The sequence below is a fragment of the Podarcis filfolensis genome, assembly GCF_964270895.1.
Source record: "Podarcis filfolensis genome assembly, chromosome: 16".
In the NCBI taxonomy this organism is placed as follows: Eukaryota; Metazoa; Chordata; class Lepidosauria; order Squamata; family Lacertidae; genus Podarcis; species Podarcis filfolensis.
Window position 1 is genome coordinate 10,889,759 of NC_139620.1, and position 18,609 is coordinate 10,908,367.

Here is an 18,609-nt window from a genome sequence, read left to right on the forward strand (position 1 = left end):
TAACATAACATAACATAACATAACATAGAATGGAATAGAATTGAATTAAATTAAATTAAATTATAGGATAGAACAAAATAGAAGAGAAGAGAATAAAATAGACCAAATAGAAAAGATTAAAATTAAATAGAGTAGAATAAAAGAGAACAAAATAGAATAGAATAAATTAAAATTAAATAGAAAAGAAGAGAACAAAAGATAACAAAATAGAATAAAACAGAACAAAATAGAATAGATTAAAATTAAATAGAATAAAATAATATAGAACAAAATAGAAGAGAAGAGAATAAAATAGAATAAAATTCCTCTGCCCCCCTCAAAAAAATAAACTACCAAATAGAATAGAATAAATTAAACTTGAATTGAATAGAATAGAATAAAAGAGAACAAAATATAATAGAATAGATTAGAATAGAATAGAATAAAAGAGAAAAAAACATAATAAAATAGAACAAAATAGAAGAGAAGAGAATAGATTAAAATTAAATAGGAATAGAATAGAATAGAATGGAATAGAATAGAATGGATACATTATTCTATGGAACAGGTCATTTTAGTTTATTTTTTTGAGGGGGGCAGAGGAATTGGCACAGGAAGCCACAGAAAATAGGACCAGCACCTCCCCTTCTAAACAGCCAATCATCCATTCCCACATCTTTTCTGAGGAATACCCCGCCCCATCCTCTCCCTATATATAGAAGGGTCTGGTGACTCCTGTTTCAGTGTATCTGAAGAAGTGTGCGTGCACAAGAAAGCTCATACCACTAACAAACTTAGTTGGTGAAAACGGAAGGATTTTTTCAACGGAGACCGGGTTTCTGGAGATTCAACCACGACCAGACTAGTTAGAAAAACTGCCTTTAAAAACTGGAAACTGAACGATTTCTTCAACGGGGTGAAAACGGAAGGATTTTTTCAACGGAGACCGGGTTTCTGGAGATTCAACCACAACCACACTAGTTAGAAAAACTGCCTTTAAAAACTGGAAACTGAACGATTTCTTCAACGGGGTGAAAACGGAAGGATTTTTTCAACGGAGACCGGGTTTCTGGAGATTCAACCACAACCAGACTAGTTAGAAAAACTGCCTTTAAAAACGAAACTGAACGATTTCTTCAACGGGGTGAAAACGGAAGGATTTTTTCAACGGAGACCGGGTTTCTGGAGATTCAACCACAACCAGACTAGTTAGAAAAACTGCCTTTAAAAACGAAACTGAACGATTTCTTCAACGGGGTGAAAACGGAAGGATTTTTTCAACGGAGACCGGGTTTCTGGAGATTCAACCACAACCACACTAGTTAGAAAAACTGCCTTTAAAAACGAAACTGAACGATTTCTTCAACGGGGTGAAAACGGAAGGATTTTTTCAACAGAGACCGGGTTTCTGGAGATTCAACCACAACCAGACTAGTTAGAAAAACTGCCTTTAAAAACTGGAAACTGAAGGATTTCTTCAACGGGGTGAAAACGGAAGGATTTTTTCAACAGAGACCGGGTTTCTGGAGATTCAACCACGACCAGACTAGTTAGAAAAACTGCCTTTAAAAACTGGAAACTGAAGGATTTCTTCAACGGGGTGAAAACGGAAGCGTTTATTCAACAGAACCCGAACTCGATACAAAAGCTGTGTTTACAGTGAAAACCAAAGGATTTCCTCAATGGAGACCGTAAATATTACAACAACCACATATTTAAAGTGAGAACTGAAGGATTTCTTCAACGGAGACCGGGTTTCTGGAGAGTCAACCACGACCAGACTAGTTAGAACCGCCTTTAAAAATTGGAAACTGAAGGATTTATTCAACGGAAACCGAACTCGATACAAGAGCCGCATTTACAGTGAAAACTGAAGGATTTCATTCGAGACGCAGACAGCAACACCATATTGTGCGTCCGTCATTTTGGTCAGCGGCTCTTGTACTTGTCTCTGATACATCCTCTTTGACCCGCAATGTTATTGTTTTATGTTGCTCTGATGTTCTCTCTTATTATACTATCTGATACACCACATATTGGGATGCCTGCAGAACCTTGCAATGGGAAGTCGGAGGATGCCTTGCTGCTAGGAACAAGGGGAGGCAACGTCTCCCTTCCAGATGCCAGCACGCCAACCCCAACCCTCACACTAACCACCATCCTAACCCTAAACTTAAACCTAGCCCTAGACCTAGCCCGAGCCTTAGCCCGAGCCTTAGCCTTAGCCCGAGCCTTAGCCCGAGCCTTAGCCAGAGCCTTAGCCAGAGCCTTAGCCAGAGCCCCAACCCCAACCCTATCCCAAACCCCAACCCTATCCCAAACCCTAACTCTATCCCGAACCCTAACTCTATCCCGAACCCTAACTCTATCCCCAACACTAACACTAACACCAACACTAACCCTTATCCCAACCTTAACACTTACCCCAACCCCCACTCTCACCCTAAACCCCACAATAACTCTAGACTTAGCCCGAGAACAAACTGTAATCCTCAGATTAAAGTTAATCTAATGCTATACCTAAACCCATACCTAGCCCTAAACCTACACACATTCTAACACAAGGAAATCCTAATGGCAGATTTCAGCATTCCCTTTGAGAACAGAAAGACAGCCCAAGTCATGAAGCATCAAGATTTCAGAGAGAGATATTAGAAGATAATACTAAATTATTGTCAAAAATGTATAATCTGCTCCTGGAATGGGACACCAAAGAAGAACAGGTCAAATCTGTTATGATAAAATGGGCAAAAGATGTGGGACACAATATCAGCCTGCCGGGGCCCAGTCTAAAAGTCAGGTGAAAGTGGGGGCACAAAAAAATCTCTCCCTCCCACAACCACCTGGCAAACCCCATTACAAATGATAGACTGGAAAGGCTTTGAAAGACAGATGTGAAATTTACAGCATGTACTTTATTGAAATAATAGTACATGAAAATGATGTGCCGGTGGTACTTAACCCCGGTTAAATTAGCAAAAATGTACAGAACAAGAACAAATAATTGTTGGAAATGTACAGAAACAGAAGGTACTTTTTATCATATGTGGTGGAAATGTAAGGTGGTAAATAAATTCTGGGAAATGATTTACAATGAAATGAAAAAAATGTTTAAAGCAACTTTTACAAAAAATCAGAAGCTTTTTTACTAGGAATTGTAGGTAAAGAGATATCAAAGATCAGAGAAGTTTGTTTATGTACGATGGCAGCCCAGATATTGTTAGCCCAAAGATGGAAAGAAGAAACAGTCCCAACCACAGAAGACTGGCAGACCAAGTTAATGGACTATCCTGAAATGGCATTATCAACTGGGAAGCTCAGAAGTCAAGATGACAAGACGTTTAAAGGAGAATGGAAAATGTTCATTATGTATTTACAAAAGTATTGTAAGCAGATTGAAACACTGGCAGGATTTTAAGAACTCTTGTAATTTTAAAGATTGTAGAAATAACTTAGGAAAAGAAATTTTGGAGTAGTAATGATATGCAGCTGAAAAGAAAATTGTTTGGACCCAGGGAGGCTGTGGAGGGAAGTCCAGGCATTCAGATAACCCCATTTTACGGATTTGATATTGTTTTTGTGTAAATATTTTTTCTTTTTTTACTTTTATTTTATCATTTATCTTATGTTTGTTGAAAACCAAATAAAATATATATTATAAAAAAGACGACCAGCTCTGCAAAAGTCCTTTGCCGGCAGATGCACTCAGGGAAAGAGGCTGAGTTCTGACTGCGATGTCCACATTGCCGATATGCTGCCGTTTCCACTAGAGATGGCCCTGTGCCCAACTGAGGAAGTGACTCATGCTCCTGTTCTCGATTCTTCTTTGGCAATAAAGATACTTATCTGTTAAGCATCCCTTTTTGGCCTGGCTTCTTCTCTGAAATAACCACACCCTAAGAAAGAGTGCTGAATATAATACCAGGGGATTTCACATCTGGCAACCAATGCACCCCTTTGGTTTCAGATAGTACATGCGCAGGCGAGTCTAACAAGCCCGGGACGCCCATTTTCACAGCCCTCTAGCAGCTACAGTGGCTCTTTTACCAGAAGGAATGTGTTATGTACTGAAGTTCTCACCCTGGGCAGCAGGGGGATACTGTAGATAGTTATGCAAATAAGGGATCAAAAGTGACGTTCAGTGATTGGATAGTTTTAGAAAGTTTTTACAATTATGTGTACTAGAGCTCTATACAAGCAGGCTGACTGAACCCTTCAGTTCAGTTCTGTCCTGGCCTGTGAATAAACAAGAGCTGTTGAAGAATCACTGTGTTGTCTGATATGTTCATCCACAACTTAACACTGGCGACAAGGATGGGATCAATGGACAACAGAGCACAGCCAGATGCGGCCACCCTCTGAACTGAGCTGAATCACTGAGCTGAATCACTGAGCGAAATCACTGAACAGAACAAATTCAGAGCTGACTGTTCTCGCTAGAGCACTGTGTTCCATCCATCGCCCTCCATGCCAGCATCAGAAACATGGCTTCACTTGTGCCTCTACTGCCGTTTGCGCCAGCCTCTGAATCATGGGACTCCTACCTCGCTTGGTAGAATAGATACATTATTCTATGGAACAGGTCATTTTAGTTTATTTTTTTGAGGGAGGCAGAGGAATTGGCACAGGAAGCCACAGAAAATAGGACCAGCACCTCCCCTTCTAAACAGCCAATCATCCATTCCCACATCTCTTCTGAGGAATACCCCGCCCCATCCTCTCACAATATATAGAAGGGTCCGGAGACTTCTGTTTCAGTGTATCTGAAGAAGTCTGCATGCACAAGAAAGCTCATACCACTAACAAACTTAGTTGGTGAAAACTGAAGGATTTCTTCAACGGAGACCGGGTGTCTGGTGAGTCAACCACGACCAGACTTGTTAGAACAACTGCCTTTAAAAATTGGAAACTGAAGGATTTCTTCAACGGAGACCGTAAATATTACAAAAACCAAATAGTTAAAGTCAAAACTGAAGAATTTATTCAACAGCGACCGTACTCGATAGAAAAGCCACGTTCTGAGTAATACCCGGCTCCATCCTCTCACTATATATAGAAGGGTCTGGTGACTTCTGTTTCAGTGTATCTGAAGAAGTGTGCATGCACAAGAAAGCTCATACCACTAACAAACTTAGTTGGTGAAAACGGAAGGATTTTTTCAACGGAGACCGGGTTTCTGGAGTCAACCACGACCAGACTAGTTAGAACAACAGCCAGATGCGGCCACCCTCTGAACTAAGCTGAATCAATGAGCAAAATCACTGAACAGAACAAATTCAGAGCTGACTGTTCTCGCTAGAGCACTGTGTTCCATCCATCGCCCTCCACGCCAGCATCGGAACCATGGCTTCACTTGTGCCTCTACCGCTGTTTGCGCCAGCCTCTGAATCATGGGACTCCTACCTCGCTTGGTTCGACTGCTACCTCCAAGCCAACGAGCTGACAGCAGTACCACAGGAGCGGAAGCGGAGCCTATTCCTCAGCCTCTGTGGGCCTGAGGTGTTTGAGACGGCCCGAGCATTGCTTGCACCTGAAGCAGTCCAGGCAGCACCGTGGGACACGATTCAAGAGAAGCTCTGCAACCACTACACGCCAAAGCCGTCCAAGATTGCTGCCTGCCATGCGTTCTACCACTGGAACCAGGCAGAGGGGGAGTCAATTAACAACTACACAGCTGCCCTCCGACAGGCGGCAATGCACTGCAAGTTCCAAGACTTAGACGATGCCCTGATGGATTGAATCGTCTGCGGGGTCTGGGACATCCATCTGCAATGGCGTCTCCTCGCCAAGCCAGACCTCACGCTGCAGAAAGCCATTGAGGGGGCCGTGGCCTCGGAAGCTGCCCAGGAGATCCGCAAGGCCAGCAGTCCGCGTCTTGCTAGGAAGCCAGTTCCAGTGCATCATGAAGAGGCCAGCAGTGATGAGGCATCCTCCAGTGAAGATGATGACATGCACCAGACAAAGCGGGAGCGCAGGAAGTTCCAAAAGAAGTCCAAGGGCCAATCGGAATGTGCCGGCTGCGGAGGCAACCATTCCCGTGCCAAGTGTCGATTCAGAGACGCCATCTGTAGGAAGTGTTCCAGAAGGGGCCACATCGCTAAGGTCTGCCAATCGGCTCCGTCCGGCACCCCTCCTTCACCGACTCGCAAGTCCAAGTCTTCACTCCAGTCCGCCAAGGAAAACTGTTTCGCTCTTACCAACTGCCGCTGCCCATCTGGAACCACAATTGGCCAAACCGACTCACCTACGCGACGCAAGCTGAATGTCATGGTGCTCATTGAAGGAGCTCCATGTGACATGGAGATCGACACCGTGTCTGCCCTGTCCATCGTGTCTTGGAGCACCATCAAATGACTGGTACCCAGAGTGTCTTAAAGGCAACTTGACTCTCACCGCATACACCTGAGACACTACCAGGGAAACAACATTCCCATGGTAGGCGTTGGCCAGTTCCGGATCGCCTTCAAGGATTTTTCGGGCCTGCTCAGACTGGTGGTGGTCAAAGGTCAGCGGCCAAGCCTCCTAGGGCTAGACTGGTTTGATGCCCTCAGCCTGGAAGTCACCGGCATCAACTGCATCTCTAACGCAGAGACTGAGGGTCTGGTCAAAGACTTTGCCGAGGTTTTTGACAGCACTTTGGGGCAATATACAGGTACGCCCATCTCCTTTAGCCTTGATCCACAAGTTGCCCCCATCAAGCTAAAACAACACCGGATTCCCTTTGCTCTCAAGGCTAAGGTGAACGAACAACTGGACAAGCTGATCGCCCAAGGAATTTTGGAACCAGTTGACCACACCAAGCGGGAAACCCCCATCGTCACGCCTGTCAAGCCGGAGGGGTCGGGACTTCAAGTGCACGATCAACAAGGAACTTCAGCAGCACGCTCCTGTTGTTCAACACCTGCTGCATTCCCTGGGTGAGGGTAAGGTCTTTGCTAAGTTGGACCTTGCCCAAGCCTATCAACAACTGCCATCGATGATGCCACCGCTGAAGCCCAGACGATCGTCACCCACCGAGGGGCATTCCGTTGCCGCCGGTTGCAGTTCGGGGTGAGTGTAGCTCCTGGCATCTTCCAAAGCCTTATGGAGCGTCTCCTGCAAGGGCTTCTGGGCGTGGTACCGTATTTTGACGACGTCTTGGTATCCGCAGACTCACATCAGCAGCTGTTCGAGCACCTCCCTGCTGTGCTGACCAGGTTCCAGGAGGCCAGGCTCAAGGTAAAGAGGGAGAAGTGCCAGATCGCCGTTCCACAGGTAGAGTTCCTGTGCTATCTTATCGACGCCTCCGGCCCTCACCCGACCACATCCAAGATCTGCGCTATCCAGCAGGCCCCCATCCCAAAGAACAAGACGGAGTTGCAGGCGTTCCTGGGACTGAACTTTTATAACATGTTCCTGCCCCACAAAGCCACGGTGGCTGAGCCTCTTCACCGACTCCTCAGCACGAAGATGCCTTGGTCCTGGGGTCATCGGGAGACAGCGGCCTTCAATGCGGTCAAGGCTCTCCTTTCATCAGACAGTGTGCTGTGGGGAGACCACGTCGTGATTCCCCAAAGATTCCGTCAACACATCCTTGAAGCTCTGCACGTTGGCCACCCGGGAATCATCAAAATGAAGGCGTTGGCTCGGTGTTACGTCTGGTGGACTAACATGGACGATGCCATCACTGCCTGGGTTTCCGCCTGTCAAGCGTGCCAAGAATCGAGGCCTGCACCACTGCCAGCTAAGGGACACACCTGGGAGACGCCCAAGACACCCTGGTCGAGGGTGCACATCGATCTGGCCGGCCCCTTTCGCGGCCGGAGCTTAATGGTAGTGGTGGACGCCTATTCCAAATGGCTGGAGGTGGCCCTGATGCCCTCCACCACTACCGAGGCCGTCATCCGGGTGCTGCGAGGCCTCTTTGCAACGCATGGGTGTCCTGATGTCCTCGTCTCCGACAACAGACTGCAGTTCACCTCAGGCACTTTTGAGCAATACCTTTTGGGACTGGGCATCCGCCATGCCCTCACGGCACCATTCCATCCATCCAGCAATGGGCAAGCGGAGAGAATGGTGCGCTTGGCAAAAGAGGCACTGGCGCGCCTGGACCGGGGAGACTGGCACGAGCGGGTTGGTGAATACTTGTTGATGCAACACATCACCCCTCATGTGGCCACAGGGCAGAGTCCTGCCGAACTGCTTATGGGCCACCGCCTCAGGTCTCTGCTTGACCGGCTGCACCCGGACTTTGCCGTGGCCGAACCCCCAGGCTGTGCCAACGCGCCACGGTCATTTGTTCCAGGAAACCAGGTCTTTGCCCAGAACTTTGTAGGGGACATTCCTTGGGTGCCAGCCACAGTAGTGGGAGTCACTGGACCTCTCTCATACCAGGTGGCACTCGAAGATGGATGTTTGTGGCACCAGCACATAGACCAGCTTAGGCGCAGGGTTGGGGACTTGGACACTACCGCAGTGCCCCCAAGTGCGCTCATGGCTCCGGAACAGACGCTTACAGATGGCGAGGCTCCACCTACACCTCTCTCACAAACTGCAGGCGTGGAGCTGAACCAAGCCGCTTCAGAGGGTCTGCCAGACTTCCCACAGAATCAGACCACTGCCGTGCCTGACATTCCTCCAATTCCACTTGCAGATGTTCCACCCACAGCAGCGGATCCAGGGGACTTGGTTTTAACGCCACCTAGGGTCGCGCCACAGCCTCAGCAAGAATCGGGCAGCCCACCGGACCTGGATACCACTCCCCGGCAGTCTGGCAGTTTCCAAGCGCCCAACTTATTTAAAGGACTATGTTGTTGGACTTTTTTTTTTTGGATTTGATATCCCGCCTTTCACTCCCTTTAAGGAGTCTCAAAGCGGCTAACAATCTCCTTTCCCTTCCTCCTCCACAACAAACACTCTGTGAGGTGAGTGGGGCTGAGAGACTTCAAAGAAGTGTGACTGGCCCAAGGTCACCCAGCAGCTGCATGTGGAGGAGCGGAGACGCGAACCCAGTTCCCCAGATTACGAGACTACCGCTCTTAACCACTACACCACACTGGCTCTCATGTAATACTGACATGTAATACTGTTGGTCTAATGGAAGCATGTGAAATGTAACCAATATGCTTTTGTGCCTAATTGAACCATTATGTGTAGTGCTGTATATAAGGAAACCATTACGATTGTAACTAACCCCTTATCTCGGTGAGGAGGGGTGTTATGTACTGAAGTTCTCACCCTGGGCCAGCAGGGGGATACTGTAGATAGTTATGCAAATAAGGGATCGAAAGTGACATTCAGTGATTGGATAGTTTTAGAAAGTTGCTACAATTATGTGTACTGGAGCTCTATATAAGCAGGCTGGCTGAACCCTTCAGTTCAGTTCTGTTTGGCCTGCGAATAAACAAGAGCTGTTTCAAGAATCGCTGTGTCGTCTGATATGTTCACCCACAACTTAACAGAATGTATTTCACATGAACTCTGGAAGTGGAGACTCAATTGTGACCAAACTAAGCCTCCTAGAGCAAAATGTGTACATCAGGCTGAGTTGGGTCAGAATCATGCCTACACTGCCAGAGTTAATGCTAAATACATGACTTCTGGAAAATGAGCTGCCATAGGTGCTACAGGGTGGAGGAAATTGTGTCCCAGGCTTTTTGGACAAATAAACCCGTGTACTATCTGCAACCAAAGAGGTGCATGAATTGCCAGGTGTTCATCCCCCCCAGCCCAGCTTTCTCCCCACCCCCACTAGGGAGCTTGTGGTGTAGGCAGATAGTCTGCCCAACTCATGACCTTTCCACCCCCCCACATCGGCCTGGGGTTGCAGGGTCTCCAGGAACGGCGCTGCTTTTTCCTCGGGGGGAAAATATTGCTGGCACCAAAAGACAGATGGAAGCACCTGAAACCTGACACCAGGCGAGGTTGAGAGGCCATGGTGTTGGGAAGTCCCAGAAAACGTCCCTCCCCAGCCACAGACCCGCTTCACTAAAATGTGATGTTTTCTCTCTCCTTTCAGCACTGCAGGAACCTGGCGCTGCTCGCCTTCGTCTCGCAGGAGCCCTTGCACAGCCAAGGAGGCAGGAAGAATCCAGTTCAGTCCCCTTTCAATTGTGTTTCTCAAATGCGCCCCTTCCAAAACAATTCAAAACACAGCCGCTCTAAAAAATTCTCACTGGTCCGAAATGCGCCATGCAGTTTCTCCAAGCAGCCAGTGTTTGTGCATTTGAGAGGAAAGTGTGCGTGGAAATGAACATAGTGGTGAAAATGAGAAACAAAAGTGCTTTGTATTGGGATAAAATTCTGGCCGAACTGCATACATAAAGGGGTTTCTTAGGAGCAGCTGGCAAGAAAGTGCTGGTGAATGTTCTTCCTATAGTAAAAAGAACAGTGACACCCAATGGCCTCTTGGGGCTATTCCACGCGGACCGTTTACAAGAACAGGGAGGCAGAGGAATTGGCACACGAAGCCACAGAAATTAGGACCAGCGCCTCCTCTTCGAAACAGCATTTCTTAAGTTTACTGGTTTTCATGTAAATGCCAGAACAAGGATTGTTTTCTGAAGCAGCGCTACAGTGACACCCAGTGGCCACTTGGGGTTATTCCACGCGGACCATTTACAAGAACAAGGATCATTTAAAAGAACGGCGACATGAGAAAAGTTGAAAACTCAAACCGGAAGCTGGGTTTCCGGTGAGTCAACGACGACAGTACTCGATGTACTCCTTAGAACAACAGCCTTTAAAAATTGAAAACTGAAAGATTTCTTCACGCTCCCCTTCTAAACAGCCAATCATCCATTCCCACATCCCTTCTGAGTAATCCTCTCACTATATATAGAAGGGTCTGGTGACTTCTGTTTCAGTGTATCTGAAGAAGTGTGCGTGCACAAGAAAGCTTATGCCATTAACAAACTTAGTTGATGGAAACTGAAAAAATTCTTGAACGTTGTAAATATTACAAAAACCACATTTTTAAAGTTTTTTTAAACCAAAATTTTAAAGTGAAAACCAAAGGATTTCTTCAACATAGACCGTAAATATTAAAATAACAAAATTTTTAAAGTGAAAACCGAAGGATTTCTTCAACATAGACAGTAAATATTAAAATATCCACATTTTTAAAGTGAAAACCAAAGGATTTCTTCAACATAGACCGTAAATATTAAAATAACCACATTTTTAAAGTGAAAACCGAAGGATTTCTTCAACATAGACCGTAAATATTAAAATAACCACATTTTTAAAGTGAAAACCGAAGGATTTCTTCAACGGAGACCGTACTCGATACAAAAGCCGCGTTTACAGTGAAAACTGAAGGATTTCATTCGAGACGCAGACAGCAACACCATATTGTGCCTCCGTCATTTTGGTCAGCGGCTCCTGTACTTGTCTCTGATACATCCTCTTTGATCTGCAATGTTATTGTTTTATGTTGCTCTGATGTTCTCTCTTATTATACTATCTGATACACCACATATTGGGATGCCTGCAGAACCTTGCAATGGGAAGTCGGAGGATGCCTTGCTGCTAGGAACAAGGAGAGGAGGCAACGTCTCCCTTCCAGATGCCAGCACGCCAACCCCAACCCTCACACTAACCACCATCCTAACCCTAAACTTAGACCTAGCCCAAGCCTTAGCCCAAGCCCAAACCTTAGCCCAAACCTTAGCCCGAGCCTTAGCCAGAGCCCCAACCCCAACCCTATCCCAAACCCTAACTCTATCCCGAACCCTAACTCTATCCCGAACCCTAACTCTATCCCCAACACTAACCCTAACACCAACACTAACCCTTATCCCAACCTTAACACTTACCCCAACCCCCACTCTCACCCTAAACCCTACAATAACTCTAGACTTAGCCCGAGAACAAACTGTAATCCTCAGATTAAAGTTAATCTAATGCTATACCTAAACCCATACCTAGCCCTAAACCTACACACATTCTAACACAAGGAAATCCTAATGGCAGATTTCAGCATTCCCTTTGAGAACAGAAAGACAGCCCAAGTCATGAAGCATCAAGATTTCAGAGAGAGATATTAGAAGATAATACTAAATTATTGTCAAAAATGTATAATCAGCTCTTGGAATGGGACACCAAAGAGGAACAGGTCAAATCTGTTATGATAAAATGGGCAAAAGATGTGGGACACAATATCAGCCTGCCAGGATCCGCTCTGAAACTCAGGTGAAAGTGGGGGCACAAAAAAATCTCTCCCTCCCACAACCACCTGGCAAACCCCATTACAAATGATAGACTGGGAAAGGAATTGGAAGACAGATCTGAAGTCTATAGCATGTACTTTATTGAAATAAAATTACATGAAAAGGATGTGCCGGTGGTACTTACTTAAATAACATAAGATAAAATAAAATGAATAATAAAATAAAATAAATAATATGAATATAATAAAACGTTAGTTGATGAATCTATTGCTAAAAGCTTAAAGGCTGAAGGAAAACATGAAAAACAGCAGCTGTTGTTTTTAAAGGGCTTGTTTCACCCTTAAAACACACACTTACAATCTTCTAAAACAAGTTATACATTATTCTATGAAACAGGTCATTTTAGTTTATTTTCTGGAGGGAGGCAGAGGAATTGGCACACGATGTCAGGGTTTGTAAAAGAACAACAATCCTCGGATCCTTGTTGGCATAAAAGAGTCCGCGAGAAAAGTATCCTTGCAGAGTCCTTTCTGCTTTTCTTCTTAAAAGCCTTTCTGCAAAAGCGACTGACCAACTGTACACACATCCACACTACCAGCTTTCACTAACCAACCAACCAACCAACCAACCCAACACCAAACTAACATTTCTCACTCTATATATACTACCTGGTCCAGGCGGCTTTTTAAGCATTAAAGAAAGAGCGGCCAACTTTTAGCCATGACACACGAAGCCACAGAAATTTAGACCAGTGCCTCCTCTTCTAAACAGCATTTCTTAGGTTTACTGGTTTTCATGTAAATGCCAGAACAAGGATTGTTTTCTGAAGCAGCGCTACAGTGACACCCAGTGGCCACTTGGGGTTATTCCACGCGGACCATTTACAAGAACAAGGATCATTTAAAAGAACGGCGACATGAGAAAAGTTGAAAACTCAAAACGGAAGCTGGGTTTCCGGTGAGTCAACGACGATGTACTCGTTACAACAACAGCCTTTAAAAATTGAAAACTGAAGGATTTTTTCAACAGAGACCGTACTCGATAGAAAAGCCACGTTTACAGTGAAAACCGAAGGATTTATTCAAGACGCAGACAGTAACCCTAGATTGTGCCTCCGTCATTTTGACCCGCAATGTTAAATAAAACGAATAATAAAATAAAATAAATAAAATGAATATAATAAAACTTTTGTTGATTAATCTATTGCTAAAAGCTTAAAGAAAACATGAAAAATAGCTGCTGCTGTTTTTAAAGGGTTTGTTTCACCAATAAAACACACACGTACAATTTTCAAAAACAAGTTCAACATTATTCAATGAAACAGGTCATTTTAGTTTATCTTTTGGGGGGGAGGCAGGGGAATTGGCACAGGAAGCCACAGAAATTAAGACCAGCACCTCCTCTTCGAAACAGCATTTCTTGTCCAAATAATTCTATTGGTTTTCGTGTAAATGCCAGAACAACAAGGAGTGTTTTCTGAAGCAGTGCTACAGTGACCCCGGTGGCCTCTTGGGGTTATTCCACGTGGACCATTTACAAGAACAGCGACATGGGGAAAGTTGAAAACTCAAAGAGTGTTGAATATAATGCCAGGGGATTTCACGTCTGGCAACCAATGCACCCCTTTGGTTACTACATGCGCAGGCGAGTCTAAGAAGCCTGGGCTGCCCATTTTCACAGCCCTCTAGCAGCTACGGTGGCTCTTTTACCAGAAGGAATGTATTTCACATTAACTCTGGAAGTGGAGACTCAGTTGTGACCAAACTAAGCCTCCTAGAGCAAAATGTGTACATCAGGCTGAGTTGGGTCAGAATCAAGCAGACACTGCCAGAGTTAATGCTAAATACATTGTTGTTGTTGTTTAGTCGTTTAGTCATGTCCGCCTCTTCGGGACCCCCTGGACCAGAGCACGCCAGGCCCTCCTGTCTTCCACTGCCTCCCGCAGTTTGGTCAGACTCATGTTTGTAGCTTCGAAGACACTGTCCAACCATCTCGTCCTCTGTCGTCCCCTTCTCCTTGTGCCCTCCATCTTTCCCACCATCAGGGTCTTTTCCAGGGGGTCTTCTCTTCTCATGAGGGCGCCAAAATATTGGAGTCTCAGCTTCAGGCTAAATACATGACTTCTGGTAAATGAGCTGCCATAGCTGCTAGAGGGTGAAATAAATTGTGTCCCAGACTTTTTAGGCAGATATACCCGTGTACTATCTGCAGCTTGTGGTGTGAGCAGATAGTCTGCCCAACTCATGACCTTTCCACCCCACACATCGGCCTGGGGTTGCAGGGTCTCCAGGAACGGCGCTGCTTTTTCCTCTGGGGGAAAATATTGCTGGCACCAAAAGACAGATGGAAGCACCTGAAACCTGACACCAGGCGAGGTTGAGAGGCCATGGTGTTGGGAAGTCCCAGAAAACGTCCCTCCCCAGCCACAGACCCGCTTCACTAAAATGTGATGTTTTCTCTCTCCTTTCAGCACTGCAGGAACCTGGCGCTGCTCGCCTTCGTCTCGCAGGAGCCCTTGCACAGCCAAGGAGGCAGGAAGAATCCAGTTCAGTCCCCTTTCAATTGTGTTTCTCAAATGCGCCCCTTCCAAAACAATTCAAAACACAGCCGCTCTAAAAAATTCTCACTGGTCCGAAATGCGCCATGCAGTTTCTCCAAGCAGCCAGTGTTTGTGCATTTGAGAGGAAAGTGTGCGTGGAAATGAACATAGTGGTGAAAATGAGAAACAAAAGTGCTTTGTATTGGGATAAAATTCTGGCCGAACTGCATACATAAAGGGGTTTCTTAGGAGCAGCTGGCAAGAAAGTGCTGGTGAATGTTCTTCCTATAGTAAAAAGAACAGTGACACCCAATGGCCTCTTGGGGCTATTCCACGCGGACCGTTTACAAGAACAGGGAGGCAGAGGAATTGGCACACGAAGCCACAGAAATTAGGACCAGCGCCTCCTCTTCTAAACAGCATTTCTTAAGTTTACTGGTTTTCATGTAAATGCCAGAACAAGGATTGTTTTCTGAAGCAGCGCTACAGTGACACCCAGTGGCCACTTGGGGTTATTCCACGCGGACCATTTACAAGAACAAGGATCATTTAAAAGAACGGCGACATGAGAAAAGTTGAAAACTCAAACCGGAAGCTGGGTTTCCGGTGAGTCAACGACGACAGTACTCGATGTACTCCTTAGAACAACAGCCTTTAAAAATTGAAAACTGAAAGATTTCTTCACGCTCCCCTTCTAAACAGCCAATCATCCATTCCCACATCCCTTCTGAGTAATCCTCTCACTATATATAGAAGGGTCTGGTGACTTCTGTTTCAGTGTATCTGAAGAAGTGTGCGTGCACAAGAAAGCTTATGCCATTAACAAACTTAGTTGGTGGAAACTGAAAAAATTCTTGAACGTTGTAAATATTACAAAAACCACATTTTTAAAGTTTTTTTAAACCAAATTTTTAAAGTGAAAACCAAAGGATTTCTTCAACATAGACCGTAAATATTAAAATAACAAAATTTTTAAAGTGAAAACCGAAGGATTTCTTCAACATAGACAGTAAATATTAAAATATCCACATTTTTAAAGTGAAAACCAAAGGATTTCTTCAACATAGACCGTAAATATTAAAATAACCACATTTTTAAAGTGAAAACTGAAGGATTTCTTCAACGGAGACCGTACTCGATACAAAAGCCGCGTTTACAGTGAAAACTGAAGGATTTCATTCGAGACGCAGACAGCAACACCATATTGTGCCTCCGTCATTTTGGTCAGCGGCTCCTGTACTTGTCTCTGATACATCCTCTTTGATCTGCAATGTTATTGTTTTATGTTGCTCTGATGTTCTCTCTTATTATACTGTCTGATACACCACATATTGGGATGCCTGCAGAACCTTGCAATGGGAAGTCGGAGGATGCCTTGCTGCTAGGAACAAGGGGACGCAACATCTCCCTTCCAGATGCCAGCACGCCAACCCCAACCCTCACACTAACCGCCATCCTAACCCGAAGCTTAGACCTAGCCCTAGACCTAGCCCAAGCCTTAGCCCAAGCCTTAGCCAGAGCCCCAACCCCAACCCTATCCCGAACCCTAACTCTATCCCGAACCCTAACTCTATCCCCAACACTAACACTAACACCAACACTAACCCTCATCCCAACCTTAACACTTACCCCAACCCCCACTCTCACCCTAAACCCCACAATAACTCTAGACTTAGCCCGAGAACAAACTGTAATCCTCAGATTAAAGTTAATCTAATGCTATACCTAAACCCATACCTAGTCCTAAACCTACACACATTCTAACACAAGGAAATCCTAATGGCAGATTTCAGCATTCCCTTTGAGAACAGAAAGACAGACCAAGTCATGAAGCATCAAGATTTCAGAGAGAGATATTAGAAGATAATACTAAATTATTGTCAAAAATGTATAATCTGCTCCTGGAATGGGACACCAAAGAGGAACAGGTCAAATCTGTTATGATAAAATGGGCAAAAGATGTGGGACACAATATCAGCCTGCCGGGGCCCGGTCTGAAACTCAGGTGAAAGTGGGGGCACAAAAAAATCTCTCCCTCCCACAACCACCTGGCAAACCCCATTACAAATGATAGACTGGGAAAGGCTTTCGAAGACAGATGTGAAATTTACAGCATGTACTTTATTGAAATAATATTTCATGGAAATGATGTGTCGTGGTACTTAACCCCGGTTAAATTAGCAAAAATGTACAGAACAAGAACTAATAATTGTTGGAAATGTAAAGAAACAGAAGGTACTTTTATCGTATGTGGCAGTCATCCGGGTGCTGCGAGGCCTCTTTGCAACGCATGGGTGTCCTGATGTTCTCGTCTCCCACAACGGACTGCAGTTCACCTCAGGCGCTTTTGAGCAATACCTTTTGGGACTGGGCATCCGCCAGGCCCTCACGGCACCATCTCATCCATCCAGCAATGGGCAAGCGGAGAGAATGGTGCGCTCGGCAAAAGAGGCACTGGCGCGCCTGGACCGGGGAGACTGGCACGAGCGGGTTGCTGAATACTTGTTCGTGCAACACATCACCCCTCATGCGGCCACAGGGCAGAGTCCTGCCGAACTGCTTATGGGCCGCCGCCTCAGGTCTCCGCTCGACCAGCTGCACCCGGACTTTGCCGTGGCCGAACCCCCAGGCTGTGCCAACGCGCCACGGTCATTTGTTCCAGGAAACCAGGTCTTTGCCCGGAACTTTGTAGGGGACATTCCTTGGGTGCCAGCCACAGTAGTGGGAGTCACTGGACCTCTCTCATACCAGGTGGCACTCGAAGATGGATGTTTGTGGCGCCGGCACATAGACCAGCTTAGGAGCAGGGTTGGGGACTTGGACACTACCGCAGTGCCCCCAACTGCGCTCATGGCTCCGGAACAGACACTTACAGATGGCGAGGCTCCACCTACACCTCTCTCACAAACTGCAGGCGTGGAGCTGAACCAAGCCGCTTGAGAGGGTCTGCCGGACTTCCCACAGAATCAGACCACTGCCGTGCCTGACATTCCGCCAATTCCGCTTGCGGATGTTCCACCCACAGCAGCGGATCCAGGGGACTTGGTTTCAACGCCACCTAGGGTCGCGCCACAGCCTCAGCAAGAATCGGGCAGCCCACCGGACCTGGATACCACTCCCCGGCAGTCTGGCAGTTTCCAAGCGCCCAACTTATTTAAAGGACTATGTTGTTGGACTTTTTTTTTTTTTTGGATTTGATATCCCGCCTTTCACTCCCTTTAAGATTTGATATCTCCTTTCCCTTCCTCCTCCACAACAAACACTCTGTGAGGTGAGTGGGGCTGAGAGACTTCAGAGAAGTGTGACTGGCCCAAGGTCACCCAGCAGCTGCATGTGGAGGAGCGGGGAAGCGAACCTGGTTCCCCAGATTACGAGACTACCGCTCTTAACCACTACACCACACTGGCTCTCATGTAATACTGACATGTAATACTGTTGGTCTAATGGAAGCATGTGAAATGTAACCAATATGCTTTTGTGCCTAATGGAACATTATGTGTAGTGCTGTATATATAAGGAAACCATTACGATTGTAACTAACCCCTTATCTCGGTGAGGAGGGGTGTTATGTACTGAAGTTCTCACCCTGGGCCAGCAGGGGGATACTGTAGATAGTTATGCAAATAAGGGATCGAAAGTGACATTCGGTGATTGGATAGTTTTAGAAAGTTGCTACAATTATGTGTACTGGAGCTCTATATAAGCAGGCTGGCTGAACCCTTCAGTTCAGCTCTGTTCTGGCCTGTGAATAAACAAGAGCTGTTTGAAGAATTGCTGGGTCGTCTGATATGTTCACCCACAACTTAACAGAATGTATTTCACATGAACTCTGGAAGTGGAGACTCAGTTGTGACCAAACTAAGCCCCCTAGAGCAAAATGTGTACATCAGGCTGAGTTGGGTCAGAATCAAGCAGACACTGCCAGAGTTAATGCTAAATACA

At 45.8% G+C, this 18,609-nt stretch overlaps 1 long non-coding RNA gene across 4 annotated transcripts; it reads right to left on the minus strand.

Annotated features, from left to right (window-relative positions):
* Positions 1 to 341: 341 nt before the first annotated feature.
* On the minus strand, positions 342 to 17,835 carry LOC310751990. 4 transcript variants are annotated; one of them, XR_014542761.1, is made up of 4 exons: positions 16,353 to 17,835; positions 11,197 to 11,858; positions 1,691 to 4,872; positions 342 to 858 (listed from the first exon to the last, which is right to left on the minus strand). It is a non-coding gene; the product is annotated as an uncharacterized lncRNA (long non-coding RNA). The 4 variants fall into 4 exon arrangements; XR_014542762.1 differs by lacking the exon at positions 342 to 858 and having other exon boundaries at positions 1,346 to 4,872; positions 11,197 to 11,624; positions 11,697 to 11,858; XR_014542763.1 differs by lacking the exon at positions 342 to 858 and having other exon boundaries at positions 1,346 to 2,247; positions 2,308 to 4,872.
* Positions 17,836 to 18,609: the final 774 nt, after the last annotated feature.